Raw genomic sequence first — 21,087 nt, forward strand, 5'->3', positions numbered from 1 at the left:
GGATGGAGGAGGGACAGCTGACGTGCAACTTCTTCGCGGATGAAGTCTTGGATATTCTGCATAAATTGAGACTGTTCCGCAGACGGCGTAGCCAGTGCCAAGCCAGCAATGCCGGCAGGTGCGGCAGCCCGCCGCGTAGAAGCGCGTTGCTTTCGTAGCTCGTCAAACCTCTGGCACAGGGTTATAATGTCGGATACGGAAGTAGGGTCCCTGGCCGACATCATATAGTACGCATCATCAGTGAGACCTTTTAGAACATGTGTGACTCTTTCGGGCTCGGGCATGGACGGATTGACCCGCTTGCAGAGGTCAACCACGTCCTCAATGTAGCTGGTAAACGTTTCCTCGGGAAGTTGAAGCCGTGCATGGAGGCGTTGTTCGGCGCGGAGTTTGCGTACCGCAGGACGGCCGAAGACATCCGCGAAGTTCTTCTTGAAAACAGACCACGTCGAAAGCTCGGCTTCGTGGTTTCTAAACCACAGATTTGCCACGTCCGTGAGGTAGAAGAGGACGTTGCTCAGTTTTATGGAATCGTCCCAGCGGTTGTAAGTGCTGACGCGCTCGAAAGAGGCCAGCCAGTCGTCAACGTCATGTTCGTCGGTTCCACTGAAGAAAGGTGGGTCACGGGGGCGTTGTGCCCCGGGACAGAAGATGGTGGCAGGAGTGGCAGGGATGGGCGCCGATGGTTGGCTGGGAGCGTCCTGCATGGTTGTGACCGAAGGCGGTAGCGTGCGGTTCCGAAGTTCCAGGGTGAAATTTGCGAGGAGGACTGGGGCGACGACCGAGACACCTCCACCAAGTGTAAGGTGTTTGTTGGAGCACCAAGACCGTAAGCAACGTCCGCAAACCAAAGCGACGGGGGTAGCGTTCGAACCAACAGCTTGCCAACAGTGCAGTGCCAACAAGACTCCGGCTCCACTTCGTCTACCTCTTCAGGTTGGCGCACGAGCTGATGGCGATCGGGATTACTACACTAGGAATATTTCAGATCCGCGTAACATCCTTTGAATTCGTTAGCCATACCAGTCTACTTGATAAATTAAGTCGATACGTAATAAGTGGTATCGCGCTGGAACATCTTAAAAGCTGCCTAAGAGACCGGCTCCTGTCAACTAAAGCCAATGACGCAAATTATCATATTTTGTCTTATTACCATTGGTGTGCCTCAATGGTCTATTTTAAAAGCAGTTCTCTTCCCGCTTTACATAAATGACACAGCTAGTCTACCCCATACTAAGAAAATTATAGTATACGCTGATGACACTAATGTGTTTTTTTTCTGGGCTGACTATGAGGGTATACATGAAACGGCAAACGCTTGGCTACAAGGACTGGCTTTATGGCTAAAATAAAATAAAGTACACAAAACTTGACTAAAGCTACATTCACTCTATTTAGAGCAAAAACAATGAACGCAGTCTGTTATTCATCACACTTTACATTCTTACGGAAGCGAATTCCGTCATTTTTGAGACGTAATATTTCAAGAGAATCTTCTATGGACGACTAGCACGGAATACATTCGTCCAAAAATCTCTCGATCTGTGCGCCTAAAGCAGGTTCAGAACCTGTTATTAGGCAAGGTAAAGCTTTAAATGTATTACTCCCTTTTTCACTCCTACATGTATTACGTCTTAATGGAGCACAACGACCACTGCAAACCATAAAAAAAAAAAAATTTACACTCTTTAGTGGAGAGCCGTTTATGCCATAAAAAATGTTCCTTTTACTAAGTGTACGTCTGACCCTTTTTTCCCGATACCACTTGTTAAAAATTAAAAACTTTTACAAGAAGAAAATAGCAGTGCATAATAAAAATATGTCTACAATAAATAAATATGACTTTTAGGAGTAGTACCTGGCTTCATGTTCAACTTATCATTTCTGGCGACTCAATTACGAAGCTTAAAGGCCCCGTAAAAATTACGGCTTCCAGAAGTTCACCTAGGAGTTGTCGAATTTAGAAAACACTCACCGCGCACTTCTAGATTTAGCATTTGAAAAGAACAAAAAAAAAATTAAGGATCAAGTCCAAGCTATACTGGCACCGTTGATGAACTAGGGATAGCCCACCTCTGAGCACCTGCACATCTCTTGTTTTCTCCCTTTCTCTGCTGGCTTAAATTTTTATTTCTTATTTTTTTTTTTTGCGTTATGTATGCCAAATTTGATTGTGTTTTGATTGGTCTTGATTGTGTTTTACGCTGCTCGTTTGTTAACGGCAGAAGACTTATGCACACAATTCTAAAAACATTGCAGCTTGCTGTTGAATGTATTTTTTTTTTACGGCAACAGGTCCTTGTCAGATGTTTCTAAAATATGTAGCCTGTATGACTCAGTTTCTACATCTCATTAACCTAAATAAAAATTATTATTGTCATCATCATCATCATCATTATTATTATTATTATTATTATTATTATTATTATTATTATTATTATTATTATTATTATTATTATTATTATTATTATTATTATTATTATTATTATTATTATTATCCACGCCGAGTTCAGTCATTTAGGTCCTTCCAATAAGCTTGCTTCAAGTTATATTCACCTGTAACCAACAATTTCATCCTCTACTTTGGACACTGATTACTGAAGGAGAATGAATTTGGTAAGTCAGTTGATGCGGGACCCAATGTCTATAAGGTCTTTTTATCAAAGTTACGGTGTTTGTGTAGTCGAAAACCCTGCTTCTCAATACTTTCCTTTTTGAAATTATTATTTTGAATTCATTTCAACTCAGTGCATTTGAATAAAATTAGTATCTCTATAAAACTTCCGCTAGAGTCCGCCACAAAGTGCCGAAAACAGAGGCAAGATCTTTTCTACCTGATTTTTTTAATGAACATTTTTATTATGTTGGGTAAATTCAATAAATGCGTGAAGAGGGCTGTCTGATGTCAAGAATTACCAGGTGAGAGTTGACCCTGGTAAAAACCACATTGTGTTAAGGTAGAGGAGGTTCTTGTTTGAAGAAAGAAGACGCAATATTATTTTTTTATTTACTTTTCAGGCGACACGGGATTGGGCCCTGCTATGGATATAAGTCAAGATAGACCATACCCATAGATTCAAGCAGAGAAGTATCAAAGTGCATGGAAAGAATCACTAACAACACTAACAAATGAGGAACAAGCAATACAACCTTATACAATTTTTAGTCGCACTCTGTAGCGGTCTATGAACCATCGTCGTGGTTTGATATTGTTCACAGAAAAGGCTACAATTATCAAATCGAGCGTATTAGTATTTTGGTGAGTTATGATGATGAGCCATGTTTTTGCAGGCGTTATATATGGCGATGGATTCATTAAAAGCTTGGGAGGAGGTGGACTGCAAAAGGCAAATGGGTCAACAACCACATCCGAACACAAGGACTCCAGCAACAACAAGGAGAAAAGCTTCATGTTGTGACATGCCTAACAGGATGCGAAAGAAGGCAGTTCTTATTGCCTGTTGATAGTGCAAGTAGATTGCACCCCTTGCTCCTCCGCTTGTGCGCCCGTTGAAAGGTGATCACAAAGCTTGAGATGCGGACAAACAAGCTCAACCACGCCTGTCCTCTTGTACGGCGCAAGACGCGTGCCGAGTACCTCGGCTAGAGTGCATCCGTGTTCATTTTGGCTGCTTAAGCGTGATGCGCCATTTCGTTTCACAGACGCAATTTCTGAACGCCTAATATTATTTCAAAAAACGCATTTTAGGCTGCCTTGGTCATGAGAGTAAAACACAGGTGCCAATCATAGAAGTCCTATTTCAGGTAGACATTTGGAAGCTTCAGTCGTCCCCATACCAGATGTCTATAGGCCGCTCTTGGCCAACAAAATGACGTCTTGGAACCAAAAAATAGTTTTGCCGCCATAAGTGACAGCGAACTTCCAAAAGCATCATTTTTGGTATGTTGTGTGTTTGTGGACCGCTTGAAAGGTAAACAGCTGCCAGACTCAAACAACCGACACGCGCTTTTGGAATGGCACAAGGTTTTGCCCCTCGTCAATTGTCCCTTGTCACGACCGTAATCCTTTTCATGCTTCCGAAAGCATTGCAAAGGACGTGATCAGAGACACAAGGTGACACGCATCGCGCTGTACAAGTGTGGGCCAGTTGGTTGTTAGTGCTTCTGGAAGATTGCAAATGGCACGGAAAAAAAAAAAGAAAAACAACGTCGTGATTGTCCACTTTCGTCTGCGTCGCTTGCGATGTCTCGAGAGGCATGGAAAACAATCAACTGGCCCGCAGCTCTACCCTTGTAATTTCTTTTCGCTTCCTTGACATGCTTTTCGTTTTACATTGTTGCAAAGCTTATTCAGTGCAGATAAACTTTAGCTTCAAGCTTTTGTGACAGGAAAAAGAAAAAAGGGCAACTAGAAAAAACTGTCTTTTTGTTTTCCTTGTAGACCGCAAGCGCCGCTGAAATCACAAAAACTAAAGTGAATCGGTATTGCTTTGAACAGAAGTGTTAGTTTCAGTGTTGTGCTAAGGTATGAGATTACTTCAACTTTATTTGATCGATTAAATCACTTCATTTATATATGTGCTTCAAGTGTATAAGCCTATGAATGCGCCACTATCCTTAAAATGAAACACAATGCCAGGAATCAGACACTCGCTTACGTGGGCGGAAACAAAACTACGTCGTAAAAAGTGTTAACATTAACGTCAGTCCCAATGGTAACCCGCCCGCTGCATGGGCAGGTGTGCACAATTGTTCGTGAACAAAGTTACTGCGACGGTAGTTTTCTGTTCATCGCTAACAAATCAAGTCGGAACAGCACTCGCACAAGTCAGCGGACGGCTTGCGACTTGGAGACAATCAGTGAGCGCATCTGGAGCCACATGTTTTCCAGCCGGACAGCAGAGAAACACCGCCTAGGTTAGTAACCTGTTGGAAATAAAGAAAAAAAACAAGGCCGCGAAAGTGCATGTAACCCTATTAGAAATAGCAGTAAAAAAATTGTATGCCCTTAAATAGGCATAGACTCTTGTGCACTGAACAGCAATAGTTGATCAGTTTTCATTTCTCTCGCTTTCTCTGCGTGTGCGCGTGCGTGCCTGCGTGTGTGTGTGCGTGTGTGTGTGCGTGCGTGGGTTTGTGTGCGTGTGCGCGCGTGTGTGTGTGTGTGGGGGGGGGGGTGTCATGGCGGTGATTGGCTGCGGCGATCCAAAGCGAGACCCATGAGCCAGCAGTGAACATTCTGAGCAAATTGTAATGCCTTCGTGTACTCCTGTGTGGCGCTTATGCATTATACATATTGATCCGTACTTGTACGGTGCTGTCGAAGCAGGGAACAAATGGAGGGGAAAGCAGCGATGGGTACGTTCGGAACTCTCTTCAGATGTGTCCCTTACCGTGACATCGTAGGCAAAGGGGGGCTCTGCCCGGTACAACAAAAGCGAGCTCCCCGCCCACCCTGATTTCGTGAGGCAAGTCTTCAAGCTTCACACCTGGCTTCAGTTTTAAAGACACCGAACGGGTCGTTGAACATTTGTTGGATACCCCTTGGACGCGCCACCGTTCCTTCGACACTTCGCTCACCTTCACGTACGGAGCAAAGGCTACCCTCACGTCCTCGTCGGGCGCAACAACCAATGCAGCTTCAGGCGTACGTCTAGGTTGGCAGGGTCGATGACCAGACGACGGCGTTCCTTCACATTCATCTCTCCAGCAGAGAAAACTTTTCTCTACCGCTGCAGCAGAGGCGAACATAACGGCCCACACATTGCCAACTAGACCTGCTTGTATGCCTAGAAAGTTCTCAGCTTGGAATGTACAAGGAAGAAATAAGAGAAACAAAAAGTAAGCTTGAGATTATTGATAAAGACAAGAACAGAGCTGCCGTGGAGGCGAAAAGCAAGGCGTCCGTGTGCTGTGCGATGTCAGTGCACGTTAAAGAACCCCAGGTGGTCGAAATTTCCGGAGTCCTCCACTACGGCGTCTCTCATAGCCTGAGTTGCTTTGGGACGTTAAACCCCACAAACCAAACCAAACCAGAGCTGCCGTGATACGGGCGCGTGCCGAGCGTCTCCGGCTCGACGAAGTGCCCATTAAGCGTTCGCTGAGTGATGAAAAGTACGCCACTCAGAATGGAATCAAACAAATAAAGCACAAAAACGAGGTAACGAATGACGCTGATATATTTCAGTTGGCTTTTGTTGAGCAGTACTGTGACTTGTTTGGTAGGCGACAAGTCCAAGAAGAGGAATTTAGAAATAAGTTTTTGTCCTGCATGCCAAAACTAGAAGACGAAACTAAACGAAAGCTGGAGAGGAGCATCAGCATGACATAAATTTAAAAAGTATCGAAGAGTTCTATAAGCGTTTCAAAGGAGACATCCCTAAGGTTCTTTATTGCGTCTTTAGGGAAACTTATGACACAAAAAAAAAATGCCCCCGTCATTTAGACCAGCCCATGTGGTTTAAATACCTAAAAGTCCGAACGAGGCTAATTTACTGTCGGTTAGGGCTTACCATCCGATAAGCCTCACAAATGTAGATTATAAAGTCTTTATGAAGATACTTGCCAGAAGAGTGAAAAATGTTATGAAAGATCTTGTAGGGCCACATCAAACGTGCGGTATTAAAGGCCGCACCATCGGAACAAATGTGCACATTGCAAGAACTGCTCTTGAATGCTGTGACGCTTTCGTAGAACGAGTTGCTATGATGCAGTTTGATCTTGCGAATGCTTTCGATAGAGTGTCGCACGAAATTCTTATCGCAATACAAAAACATGTAAATGTTGGCTCGGTGATATGACAAGATATGCGGATGGCGTATGCGAACTGTGTCTCACGTATCATTGTGAATAAGCAGCTATCAGAATGTGTGCCTGTCTGCTGTTAGCCTGTCAAGGTTGTCCGCTTTCACCTGTGCTTTTTGGTATTTCTCTTGAGCCGTTTCTGTTATCATTGATACATAATGAACGTGTCTACGGGTTCACTCTCCATTCTACTCGGATAAAAGTACTGGCTCACGCGGACGATATCGCAGTTTTTTGCGCAGATCGGGAAAGCGTTAAAGAGTTAAGCTGTTCGACTTTGTGTGACTACTGCAAAAAGGCAGGATGCGAAATCAGTTGGGAGAAGAGCGTTGGTTGTTGGCGCGGTGAATGGGATAATACACCGGCAATGTTTGCGAATATGCGGAGGACGACTGTTCCACCGAAGTACTTGGGTGTACCATTAGAGCATTATAAGAGGAGCAGAGAGTTGTGGAACAACACAACGCAAAACACTAAGCAAAAAGCGAATGGGTGTAAAGGGCGCGACCTCTCTGTGTTCGCACGTGCCTCTGTAATTTGTTTTTGGTTAACAAAATTTGATATTTGCTGCATTTTTTATGCATCTCCCGCTTGAATGCACAGAGACTGCATAGAGCATTTGCAGCTTTTACTTGGAGCTCAAATGTGGAGCGAACTAACCACACTAATTTGTTTCTTCCCGTGAAAAGGGGTGGCCTTGGTCTTTCGAACTTCTTTCTGAGGCAAGTTGTATCACGATTTATTTTTTTGTGCGATCAAACAGACCCTTTGTTGCGCACAATGATGCAGATGCGCTTAGGTAACGTGATAGCGGACTTTGCTGTGTCTAGTTATCCGACCAGAAATCACGCTGGCACTGACTTTTAAGAGAAGTTGTTTTTGCCTTACAAATTTGGCGTGCCCATTTTTCGGTTGAGTACGTTAGTGCTGGTACCCAGGAAAAAAGTGTATAAAGACTTGCTCAACCTGTTTGTACCCGTACTATACCGATCCATATATTGTGGAGGCCCAGGACAAGATGTACTAAAGAGAGTTAGGAAGATGCTGGTTTGGTTTGGTTTGGGTTGTTTTGGTTTGCGGGGTTTAACGTCCCAAAGCGACTCAGGCTATGAGAGACGCCGTAGTGGAGGACTCCTGAAATTTCGACCACCTGGGGTTCTTTAACGTGCACTGACATAACACACGGGCGCCTTGCTTTTCGCCTCCACCGAAGGGCGGCCGCCGAGGCCGGGATTCGATCCCGCGTCTTTGGGAACAGTAGTCGAGTGCCGTAACCACTGCGCCACCCCGGCGGGGCCGTTAGGAAGATGCCGGTAAAACCGACCGTCAAATCGTTTTCCTTCAAGCTTCACTCTGGTACCCTTTTCGTAATGATAAAGGTATATTCGTACTTTTGACCCTCAACTGCACAATCTATAAAAAACCAGAGACCATCGATCACGTTTTTATAGGCTGCTGTGGTTTCATTTTTCACTGGGATATATCGCAAAGAACTTTAAAAAAAAGAACTACCCATTAATCCTTACGGCATCCGGTTTCTACCCGTACAAAGTGAGAGGTCCCATACGACATGATCATGGTGTCGGGCCCACCGCATTTGGAAAATGTTAATGGCATTTAGGCACGCCGAAGAAAATGCACGATCGGTCAGAGACAACTTCATTGACAGTGTAACATTTCTCAGAGATGTTATCCGTAGTCAGCCTGAGCAGCCTCAGTGGATGGTTGTGATCGACGGATGGATCAATATGAAAAAGTTTTAATACATCGCCTAAGCCAAAGGTAGGCTAGTGATTTTTACGCCTGTACCCATTTTGTTGACCGACAATAATGAAGAATAAAAAAGCGGCGGTGGGTACGAAGGTCTGTGATCGCTTCCCACGAGAAATTCCTGGGTTTGAATGCAGTCCAACAGATGTTTTTCTTTTTTTGTTTCTGGGAAGATCGACAGAGGTTTCACGAAGACACTGGTGTTATTTTTCCTGCTAGCCTAGTAAAGCTTTCGAGCTAAAAGGCTGGGGTTTACTTCTAATTTAAATACGACCACGTGGTTCATCAGTACTCGGTGGCGTTCTCTGACATTGCTAGTTTAACTAAAAGCTAAATTGACGTAGGAAGGCCTATAATGTAATGGCAGAGCAATCGGCGGCTCTTTTGGGTAACAACATGCAGTCTGGATTCCATGAGAGAAAAATGTAGCGTGAGGCTGCTGAGTCAGGCGGGCGGGTGATATTGGGACGTTTGTAAGAACACGACTCGGCCAAGAAAGGGTGAATTCTAGAGACATGGGAGAGACAAATTCAGAAAAGCCGCCAAGGGACTGCAGCCACAAATGCTTTCCCAAACGAAAAAGGTTAGGACAAGCCAATTCCTCCTAGCTGCAATATTCAATGTTCCAACATTTCACATGCACAAACTAGAGCTATCAAGAAACACTGGTAATATTAATTATTAAGAAACTGACAGAAACAACAGACAACGCCAGGTTCATCTAACTAGGAATACTGGCTGGCATAGTACTACTAAAAATTTCCAGTATAGCTATACCTTCAATAAATGATTTAAAAGGGTGAGAATGAAGCATGTGATATTTGTGCATTTGCGCAAAGTGCTGACGTGCGCGAGACTGGCATCCATATCTGACGCCGCTGCTGTTAAAGGTACAGTGAGGAGCAATTTACGCAGTGCATGTCCCTACGTGCGCGAGACTGTTCGTTCGTCTCTGACGCCGTTGCTGTTAAAGGGACAGGAAAGACAAACTGATGTCTGCCTGTATCGACCTGCTAACTCATTATAACAACAAAGAGGTGACACTGTCTCTGAAAACAGTGCGTTTATAAGTAGAAAAGGCCCAAAAATATATACACGTGTCGCTGCTACCGACCGATTTGGCAAGAACATGCACGCATCGACACCAATTTTTGGATCACACAGGCAATAGGCTACAACGTCCTTCAATTCGAAATGGCGGCAAGCAGTGCTCCTCGGAGTAAACTTGGTGAGCTTAAACCCAGTGCAGAATTTTTTTTTTTTAATTGAGTCTTATCAACCGTAAACGGCCTCTCAATTTGCTGCCTTGAAAATGTTGAACTAGCAAGAGCCAGATAAACAATCTTAACAACTTAGCCAGTATATATATATATAAGTAAATAGACGTACTTGGTTGCTAGAGGTTACATAAAAGTGAAAAATTGCTTCATACTGTTTCCAAGTTTATTTGTAGTCGTCGTTTCGGCAGGAGCCCTGCCTTTCTCAAGACTGATCGAGACTGAAAGGCAGGGCTCCTGCCGAAACGTCGACTACAAATAAACTTGGAAACAGTATGAAGCAATTTTTCACTTTTATATATATATATATATATATATATATATATATATATATATATATATATATATATATATATCTCCCAGCACTTTCACGTACGGCTCGTCTACCCCCTGATTTCGCAATGCCTGCATCACCGCCGAGGTTTCAACTGAGTCAAATGCTTTTTCGTAATAAACGAATGCTGCGTGCAGAGGCTGGTTATATTCCGAGCATTTTTCTATCATCTGATGGATGGTATGGATATGATCGATAGTAGAGTACCGTTTCCGAAAACCTGCTTGATCCTTTGCTTGATTGCAGTCTAAGCTTGTGCTGATTCTATTAGCGATTACCTTAGTATTTCAGACAGTAAGCTGATTGAAGTAACTCACATATACAGCCTTCTCGGCTAATGTGCACGCATACAAGATATCAAAGAAATCATCCATCTTATCAAATCAAGCGTGGCAGAAATGTTTGCTCAGCGTCATAAAGGAAACCCCCCGTGCCACTTATACAATTCGAACCTGCTTGTTTTATATAGAAGGATTCTAGGGTTTCACGAGCTGTCTGGTGCTTGCCTCTGCCCAGAATCCTCACGTTGCGGAACTGTGGTACGCAACTGGTGCAAACTCTATAGTGCAAAATAAGTCGCTCAGCCTCATTGTTCTCAATGTCTTTTGCATATTCCCTATGTCGGTCATTCACGCAACGTCCCATCTGTCCAATATATGAGTTTCCACAAGACAAAAGAATTTCGTAGACGACACTGGTGGCGCACTTAGTGAACTGCTGGCAATGCTTTTTCTAACAGCCAACCCTTTGGCTTTCGCACGTTATGCGACAGCTTAGCTGGGCAAGCTTGTGGAGGGCAGAAAATACCACTGGTATAATAAACCGGTTTGCCACTTTTTTCATGCCGCGAGAGACTTTGCGGACGTATGGAACCAAAACAGGCCTCTCTTTTCCCGCCAGTTGATTCCTGCTCGCACTAGCCTTTGTCTTCTTCAGAAGTGTTTCCGACCCTGGTACTAAGAACGACTCAGGGAAGCCGGCTTCAACAAGCCTGTCCAATTGATTATTAAAGCTGGCTTGGATCTCATGTACGCACGACTTCCGGAGTGACGAGTTCAAGCAGAGGGTAGCGATGCCCCTTTTCACTACCTTCGAGTGGGCGGAATCATACGGCACAAGAGACTCTTTTCCACACGAGAGGAATAAGCCCAGCATATGCGCCCATCCAAAAACTTTAACGCATATCAAGAAACTGAAGCATGCTGACGACCAACTAGCTCAGCAGTTAACTCTCTAAACGCTGTTATGCAGAATCACCTCTTGTAAACGAAGTGGCAGAGAAAGTTTGACGTTGTATTTCTCCGACCTCCAAGAACGTGTCGTACTTTATGTTGATAATAGCGAAGTTCACTGTGTCGAGAAAGTTGATAATTTATTACACACGTACACGTCGGTTCTAATATTAATGATGATGATGATGATGGAGTAATTCCAGCATTCAATTTGTGCAGCCGATGTTGAAAATAGCATACCAGACATTTTTGTACGCTATTATTAACACATTCTCTTCAAATTAGCTCTGGATCACTTCTGCATCACTCACTAATGACCTTGTTCAGACTAAATACAGTTATATAATAGCTAACCCCAATAGAAACTAGTTCTCTCTGAAGATGGTTTCTAGGCTTGCCTCCTTCTGATGATGGTCTTAGGGCTTATGTCGGTTATAGTTGCATACAAAGTAGTAAATCTGCCGATACTATAGACTATATATTTTCTTGAATCTTTCACTAAAGTTAGTGTTAACAAGATGTAAATGCTACAAAGAAGAGCAGCTCGCATCATTTATAATAGCTTTGGGAGACTGCAGTGGCAAGACTTTAATAAAAAAACACCACCATTAACGCAAAGGCTTCTGTGTATCGCCTCTAAAACGAGTCTTTCAACTGTTCAACGGGGTTTGGGTTTTTTAAAAAAGCAAAACCCCGTTTAACAATTGAAAGACTCGTTTTAGATAGATAGACAGATGTATTTATTGAAAGGAAAAGGCAAAGAGGTTGGCCGGAATAATTCAAATCTGGCCTGCTCTCTGCACTGGGGAAGGGGAAGGAGAGACGAAAGAAGGTCATGATGGGTGACGATGTGGGAGAATGCATATGAAATACATATGCAGACACAATAGCTTGTTTTACAAGCGCGAATCAAGTCCGCTGGCGCACAAGAAACGGCAAAGAGCACGCACTGCCTGGGCACCCTTCCCCTTGTCCTGCCAAGCGCTAAGCAGCAGTTCGACAGAGGCCTCTTGTCTAAACGCTTCAAGGAAGCCGCTAGCACACTTCTTTCGTGCTCATACGCTGGGCACACCAATAATATATGGTCCACAGTCTCTGGGATGCCACAAGTTGAACATTCCGGCGAGTCCATCTGTCCAATTAAATGTAGGTACTTGTGCGTGAAAGCCACGTTCAAACGAAGTATATGTAGTAAGCATGCCTGATGACGCGGAATATCACGCGGAACATTTGATCGAGCCTTCTTAAACGAATGTGTCGGGCGTCTGGCTGGGCCCAGTAAGCTGCTGTAGGATTATTCATACAGCTCGTAAGAAGGCACGTCGTGTCACCTCTTGAAAAAGGCACAGCTGTTTGGAGGCCATTGATGAGTGCGCTTTTCGCTTCAACATCGGCCTGTTCATTCCCATGGAACCCGCAGTGGGCAGGGATACATTTAAACATTATCCTGTGGCCTTGCAGCTGGGCAGGTGTGAGGAGCTCCATAATGTTTAGTGCCAGGGAATGATAGGCAGTGTGGCGCAAGAAGTTTTCCAAAATTTGTAATGCCGTTTTTGAGTCCGTGAATATACACCATGTTTGAGGTGGTTCCCCACATATGTAGCGAATAGCTTCCCGAATGGCTACAAGTTCAGCAGCGGTTAATGTAGAGGTATGTCCCAAAAAGAAATGCAGAGTCGTTTTCTGAGTTGGTATGACCACAGCTGCAGCGGATGCCTGTGCTGACACAGATCCATCGGTGTATACGTGAATATAATGAGGATATTCTGACCAGATGTGCGCCAGAGTAAGTTGTTTGAGTCCACTAATTGGCACCACTGATTTCTTTAGTATTCCGGGAACACGAAGGTGCACCAAAGGTTTATCCATCGTCCAAGGTGGTTGGGCGGGACGATATGGGAGGGCATATCCTGTCGGTACTTGCGACTGATGGCAGCGGAGTGCACTTGTAAAACTGCAGTCCTGCCTTTCATCCAGAATCTTGCTGAGTGGGTGTAAACTGTGTCCTGTAAGTGCTCGTAAATATACACGAAGTGGTTCGTGTGGCAAGTATATGGATATTGGACGAGCATGTGCCTCTTCAATTGTACCTTTGTTAGAGGTGCATCTAGGCAGTCCAAGGCATATTTTCAGTGCCTGCGATTGTACGCTCTCTAAAGTCCGCAAGCATGAACTGCTCATACTAGAGAGTACAAGAAGACTGTACCGGATGTATCCAACAAACAGGGTCTCGTAAAGCCGTATTAAGGAGCGCTCAGTTGGACCCCATTTGATGCCAGCTATGTAACGAAGTACATGGCAAAAATTAATTAGCCTTTTCTTCACCATAGTAACATGTTTCGTCCAAGATAGTCGGTGGTCAATAATTACTCCCAAGAATCTGTGCCTGGAGACGTATGTTATTACGACTCCATGAAGGGTAATCGGGTAGCGGCTGACACATTTCCCTGTAAACGCAATCACTGCACACTTTTCTGCCGCTAAGTATAAACCTTGACGCCGTAAGTACATCGATGTCGATGACACAGCTCGTTGCAATCTCGCACGTAGTTGTGGGCGCGTCGAACCAGAGGCCCAGATGCAGATGTTGTCAGCATATGCACTTATGTGGATGTTAGCTGGCAGTTCACTCACCAGGCCAATTAGCGCAACGTTAAATAAAGTTGGGCTGAGGACTCCTCCGAGTGGAACTCCATGACCGACCTGAAAGTGGGTAGTATCTCCTTCAGGCGTAGTCATGTAAACAGAGCGGCCACTGAGATAGCTTACAATCCACAAGTACAGCCGGCCACCAACTCCCACGTCGTCAAGTGCATCAAGAATAGCATCATGTAGGATGTTGTCGTAAGCTCCCTTTATATCTAAAAAGACAGCAGCTACTAGTCGACGGTGACGCTTTTCGTGTTCTACTGTCGCCACAAGGTCGATGACGCTATCAATGAAAGAGCGTCCGCGGCGAAATCCAGTCATCATATTCAGATAAAGATCATTCCTCTCTAGATACCAATCCAGTCTTGTCAGCACCATTCGCTCCATAACTTTTCCAACCCAGCTTGCTAGGGCAACTGGCCGGTATGAGGTAAGTTCGAGAGGAGGCTCTCCAGGCGATACACAGAAGCCTTTGCGTTAATGGTGGTAAAAACCAAAACCCCGTTTAACAATTGAAAGACTCGTTTTAGAGGCGATACACGGAAGCCTTTGCGTTAATGGTGGTGTCTTTTTTCAACTCCCACCTTTCTCCCTTCCCTTACAGTGCGGTTCAGGTGTCCACAGAGCAAGTGCGACAGATACTGCGCCTTTCCCTTCCTGTGAACCAATTATTATTATTGTGAGCACTGTGTGGCGCTTCATCTTCCACATGGCTGAACGTGCTGCTTCATCTTCATCCTGCTCCCTCTTGTAGATACCCATCGTCATCGCGGAGTGTGTTTGGCTGCATTGTGCGACCAAGGCTTCAGGTCTGCAATAAAGCCTGATTCCCCAAGTCCGACCTTCGCTTTACCTTACACGTGGTGGAGGTGCGCCTTGATTTCCCCGCTGCTTCGTCACCTGCATCCACCTGGAGCTTCGTTCTGGCCGCCGTTTGACCCCAACCACCATCGTCATGACTCAAGAGGGCCACTCCGCTATTCCGGCTGCTACCAACTCGACTCCAGCTTCGACGACACTGCTGCCACCATTCTTCACACCGATGCCAGCAGCCTCGGTATCGGCGCCGTACTTCTGCAACGTGATACCGCTTCTCGGGAAAAGGTAATTGCATTTGCCAGTCGAACTCTAACACCAGCGGAACGCAACTACACCATCACTGAGCAAGAGTGCCTCGCCGTCGTTTGGGCAGTTCAGAAATTCCGCCCCTACCTCTACGGCCGCCATTTCACGATCGTTACCGATCACCACGCTCTGTGCTGGTTACCAACCCTCAAAAATTTGACTGGACGCCTGGGCCGTTGGATTCTGCGTTTGCAGGAGTACCACTTTGATGTCATATTCAAATCGGGAAGCAAACATCGAGATGGTGATGCTCTTTCCCGCTGCCCGCTATCAGAATCACCACCTAGTGCTTCCTCGAGCCTTCCTGCGTGCACCCTCGACGTCCCAATGTCGTCCAGAGCTCCAAACATCACCTGTGCTACTCCTGCCGCTGCTCCAGATCGCTACGCCATTATTTCACACCAGCGAGCAGATCCCTACTGTATTTCCCTAATCAACCTTCTCACCGGTGCTTCTCAGCCTCCTACCGCTAGGATGCGCAGGCAACTCCAAAAGTTCAAACTTGGCAACGGCGTGCTCTCCCGTTATATTTATTGCTCTGAAAGCACCCGTTCGGTCCCCGTTATTCCGAGAGCGCTTCGCACCCGTATATTGGCAGCTTTCCACGATGATGCTACAGCCGGTCACTTAGGCTTTCATAAAACTGACCACCGCATGAAAACCCGTTTCTTCTGGCCAGGCCTCGCCTCAAGTGTGGCAAAATACGTCGCCTCTTGTCTGCCATGTCAGCGCGGCAAACGGCCCACTTCTCCTCCTGCTGGCCTACTACAGCCGCTACCTTGCCCTGCTACTCCTTTTGCCATTGTTGGCATAGACTTATACGGGCCACTTCCATTGTCCGCACGAGGTAATCGCTGGATCGTCACCGCCGTCGACCACCTAACACGCTACGCTGAGACCGCTTCCCTGCCTAATCGCTCAGCACATGAGGTCGCGACCTTCTTTTTGGAATTGCTCGTACTGCGCCATGGGGCCCCTCAAGTGCTTCTCAGCGATCATGGTCGGACATTACTGTCGAAGATTGTAGTCGAAGTTATTGAGGCCTCAACCACACATCACAAATTGACCTCCAGCTATCACCCGCAGACCAATGGGTTGACTGAGCGGTTCCACCGCACGCTTTCTGACATGTTGTCTCTGTACGTCGACCAGGACCACCGAAACTGGGACGTAATACTTCCTTTTGTTACGTTCGCCTACAATACGGCTGTACAGCGGACCACAGGTTACACCCCGTTTTTCCTTGTTTACGGCCGTTCTCCCGCTACCTTTCTTGACGCCTCTTTTCTTTCTACACATGCCAGTTCCTCATCCTCTCTTCCTGACCAGTTCCTTTCCCGAGTGGCCAAACCTCGCCGGCTTGCTCGCGTCAACACGGAAGCTAGCCAGGAAGACCGCAAGTGCCGCTATGATGCAACCCATCGCCAAGTTTCGTTCCGTCCCGGCGACGAGGTGTTACTTTGGTGCCCATTACGCACTCCTGGCCTTTGTGACAAGTTACAGCACCGTTACATTGGTCCTTACACAGTTCTTGCAAAAACCTCCCGGTCAACTATCGCGTCTCCCCTGTTTACCCTCCTCCGGACTCTCCGGACTATCGTTACCGTGGCACTGAAGTTGTCCACGTTTCACGTATGAAACCTTTTATTCGGCGCAATCCTGCGGACTAATTGCGGCCAGGCTGGCCGCTTCAACTGCGCGGGCGAAATAGTGTGAGCACTGTGTGGCGCTTCATCTTCCACATGGCTGAACGTGCTGCTTCATCTTCATCCTGCTCCCTCTTGTAGATACCCATCGTCATCGCGGAGTGTGTTTGGCTGCAGTGTGCGACCAAGGCTTCAGGTCTGCAATAAAGTCTGATTCCCCAAGTCCGACCTTCGCGTTACCTTACATCATTCTTATTATTTGGTTTTGTATTCAACCCTAACATGCGTAGTGGCAGTTCATTCAATAGAATTTGATAGAAATATGAGAAATATCTCACGAGAGCGATTCTTTAAAGCTTCTGCGTTAACTCTTCGTTCATTGGAGAATCCAGAAGCAATAGCACCAGCGCTGGGGGCGTGAAAAAAAAAAGCCGGATTGGTCGAAGAGTTTTAACGCCACTTGTGGAGCGGCGGGATTTAAAACATTGTGCACAAACTGTGATTACAACTTGGAAATTAACTTAAAACGTCATTACAACATAAAAGTATAAACGGCCAGTACATTTTGTTGAAAAGGCAATTTAGGTTATCGTGCAAACCGGACACGGGTCCCTTGGATATGAGTGAGACATGCTACCCGTAGACAACGGAGGTAATTTTTCAAGCGAGAGCTTTAGTAGCCTCATCGCGCCAAGATCACCGGCGGGGTAAATTTGACCTTCAAGTGAAGGTGTGCCAGCAAGGTGACGTACCACGTGATTCATCGCCGCAGCCGGTGGTGTTCGCCGTCACCGCCGAGAGTTTAACAGGGGCTGCACATCACTTTTTTGAAACAATGCTTTTTTGAAACAATCGATGAAACAAGGCTAAATTGTTTCAGAGGTGGCAATTTGGCGCAGACAAAAAAAAAATATCATTTTTTTTTCTAACCACGTTTTAACCTGCAGCGTATCAGTGTGTAATCACCAAAGGGGCATTTTTCGTATTCTATTAAGTACATCATGTCCTGCCAAACACAAACACACGGAACGGTACATGAGTGGTGGGAAGAGCATAAAAATTAGGTACTTGTACAACAGTTTCCTCGACACTGAAATCAATCACTCATAGGAGTGTTTATACCCCGAAACATTATTATTATTATTATTATTATTATTATTATTATTATTATTATTATTATTATTATTATTATTATTATTATTATTATTATTATTATTATTATTATTATTATTATTATTATTATTATTATTATTAAATCGTCCTAGTCAGTTCTGGCGTTACGTTCGCAAGCGTTCCATTAAATCAGATTTAAGTATCAGCTTAGTTGACTCTCAGGGTTCGGAAATTCGGGATGTTGCCGACAGTTTTGCACAACATTTTTCCTCCGTTTACAAACATCCACATTGTGATTCCGTTTGCCTCCCTTCTGGTGCACTATCTAATTCCATTCTCTTTGACGAGGAGTTGATAACTGAGAGTCTTAAGCGTCTGAGACCATCTTTGTCTCCTGGACCTGATGGCATTCCAGCTGCCATAATAAAAGCCTTCAGTTATATCTTCGTACCAGTACTGACTGCCATATATAATAACTGTTTAAAAAATGCTGCCTTTCCTCGCGTGTGGAAAATGGCACGCGTGTTTCCTGTCTTCAAGTCTGGAAACAAATCTGATGTTTCCAATTATCGTCCGATTTCTCTTCTATGTGCAACCTCTAAGCTTTTCGAATTAGCTTTGCACAGCGTACTTTCCTTCCATCTCAAACATATCATAGTACCGAATCAACATGGCTTCATGTCGGGCCGCTCTACTTCTACCAACCTAGTCACGTTTATGACGTATGCCTCTGCAGCAGTCCTTCAGAGGGGTCAGGTTGACACTGTGTACTGTGATATGAGCAAAGCTTTCGACGTTGTTACTCACTCACTACTTCTTGAAAAACTTCTACTCTCTGGCGTTGAAGTCTCACTCGTAGCCCTCCTACGCAACTATCTCCTTGATCGCTTCTGCTTTGTCAGTGTCAATGGACAGACTTCTTTCGTTTACCCTGCAACGAGTGGAGTTCCTCAAGGTTCAGTACTAGGCCCGCTTCTCTTCTCCGTTTTTATTAATGATGTTTCCTCGGCGATAAAGAACTCCTCGTTTCTTCTTTATGCTGATGATATAAAAATATTCAAGGTAATACATTCTTTTCAAGATTGCGTGTTGTTGCAATCGGACATATCTGCTTTTTCTGATTGGTGTGCGATGAATCGACTTACCCTCAATTCTTCCAAAACTAGGGTTGTGTCCTTTACTCGTAAAACACATAGCTTTCTCTACCATTATTCTGTGAATTCTGTGCTGTTGGATAGGGTTGATGAAATTAATGACCTTGGTGTACTTTTTGACCGCACCCTCAGCTTCTCCTCTCACACTAAACGCATTGCTCAGCGGGCTATGCGCACACTCGGATTCGTTTGCAGACTTTCGAGAGAGTTCCATACTCCACTTCCGTTCCTAAAACTGTACCTGTCCATATGCCTCCCGGTCTTGGAGTATGCTTCGGTTGTTTGGAATGGCACTTGCAAATCGAACTTGGACAAGGTTGACAGAGTACAAAAAAAAATTTTTACGGATATTTCATTATCGCTTTCCTTGCGCAACTTCCCCCTCTCGCTCCACCAGGAGCGCCCAACAGAATCTTCCTTCCCTTCACTGCCGTCGTATCAGACTTGATATCATATTTCTGTACAAACTCCTTCATGGCCACATTATGTGCCCTCAGCTCTTAGAGTACATCCTACTGCGCGTTCCGCGAAAGAGCATGAGGGAATTCAGACCATTTCAGGTTTCTCCTCTTCATTCCCACTCCCCTCTAGACAGGATGCAGTGGTTGTTTAACACTTTTTGTCCTCACCTTGACATCTTCCAAAACTCGCTCTGTTCATTTACATTGGATGTTCGTAGCGTTGTATTCTAAATAGTACTTTATCACTTAAAACTCCCACTTTCTAGCCTTAAATTGTATTTACTTCACTTTTTGCTTTTTCTCCTGTTCAATGCTGTCTGTATCGTGAACTACTTTTTATCCGTTTCTTACTTATATTTCAACTTTAAACTTTATATTCGAATCTTACTGCCCCTTGTTCAATTTTACTTCTTTATTGTATTATTCTGTATTTCTAGCCTGTGTTTTAAGTACCATGCACTTGTTGCGCCTTGAAGGGTTGTTTATTTTATGTATATTTCTATATTACTATAATCAATGTCAGTTATTTGTTGTTGTTTTTTTCTCTTCTATCTACCGTTCTTTTTTTTTTTTCTTTATTTCCTGGTGTGCTAAAAAATTCTCTCACTGTGTATATAAGTGATGCTACTCATTGTTTGCTTACTTTCCGTGATACTTTTCGTCTGTTTCATTTCATGTATTATTTATTTATTTTTTTTGTGTTCTCTCTGTGTGTGTAAACATGTTTGTGCTTTTTCATTTTTGTTTCTTTTTTTTTTTATTTGTGCTGCAGCACAAAGACCACATGGTTGTTCCTGCGCACATTAAATAAAGATTGATTGATAAAGATTGATTGATTATTATTATTATTATTATTATTATTATTATTATTATTATTATTATTATTATTATTATTATTATTATTATTATTATTATTATTATTATTATTATTATTATTATTATTATTATTATTATTATTATTATTATGTGCAACCTCTAAGCTTTTCGAATTAGCTTTGCACAGCGTACTTTCCTTCCATCTCAAACATATCATAGTACCGAATCAACATGGCTTCATGTCGGGTCGCTCTACTTCCACCAACCTAGTCACGTTTATGACGTATGCCTCTGCAGCAGTCCTTCAGAGGGGTCAGGTTGACACTGTGTACTGTGATATGAGCAAAGCTTTCGACGTTGTTACTCACTCACTACTTCTTGAAAAACTTCTACTCTCTGGCGTTGAAGTCTCACTCGTAGCCCTCCTACGCAACTATCTCCTTGATCGCTTCTGCTTTGTCAGTGTCAATGGACAGACTTCTTTCGTTTACCCTGCAACGAGTGGAGTTCCTCAAGGTTCAGTACTAGGCCCGCTTCTCTTCTCCGTTTTTATTAATGATGTTTCCTCGGCGATAAAGAACTCCTCGTTTCTTCTTTATGCTGATGATATAAAAATATTCAAGGTAATACATTCTTTTCAAGATTGCGTGTTGTTGCAATCGGACATATCTGCTTTTTCTGATTGGTGTGCGATGAATCGACTTAACCTCAATTCTTCCAAAACTAGGGTTGTGTCCTTTACTCG

The sequence above is a fragment of the Amblyomma maculatum genome, unplaced genomic scaffold (genome assembly GCF_055883805.1).
Source record: "Amblyomma maculatum isolate TAMU_Amacu unplaced genomic scaffold, ASM5588380v1 scaffold_18, whole genome shotgun sequence".
Taxonomy (NCBI): domain Eukaryota; kingdom Metazoa; phylum Arthropoda; class Arachnida; order Ixodida; family Ixodidae; genus Amblyomma; species Amblyomma maculatum.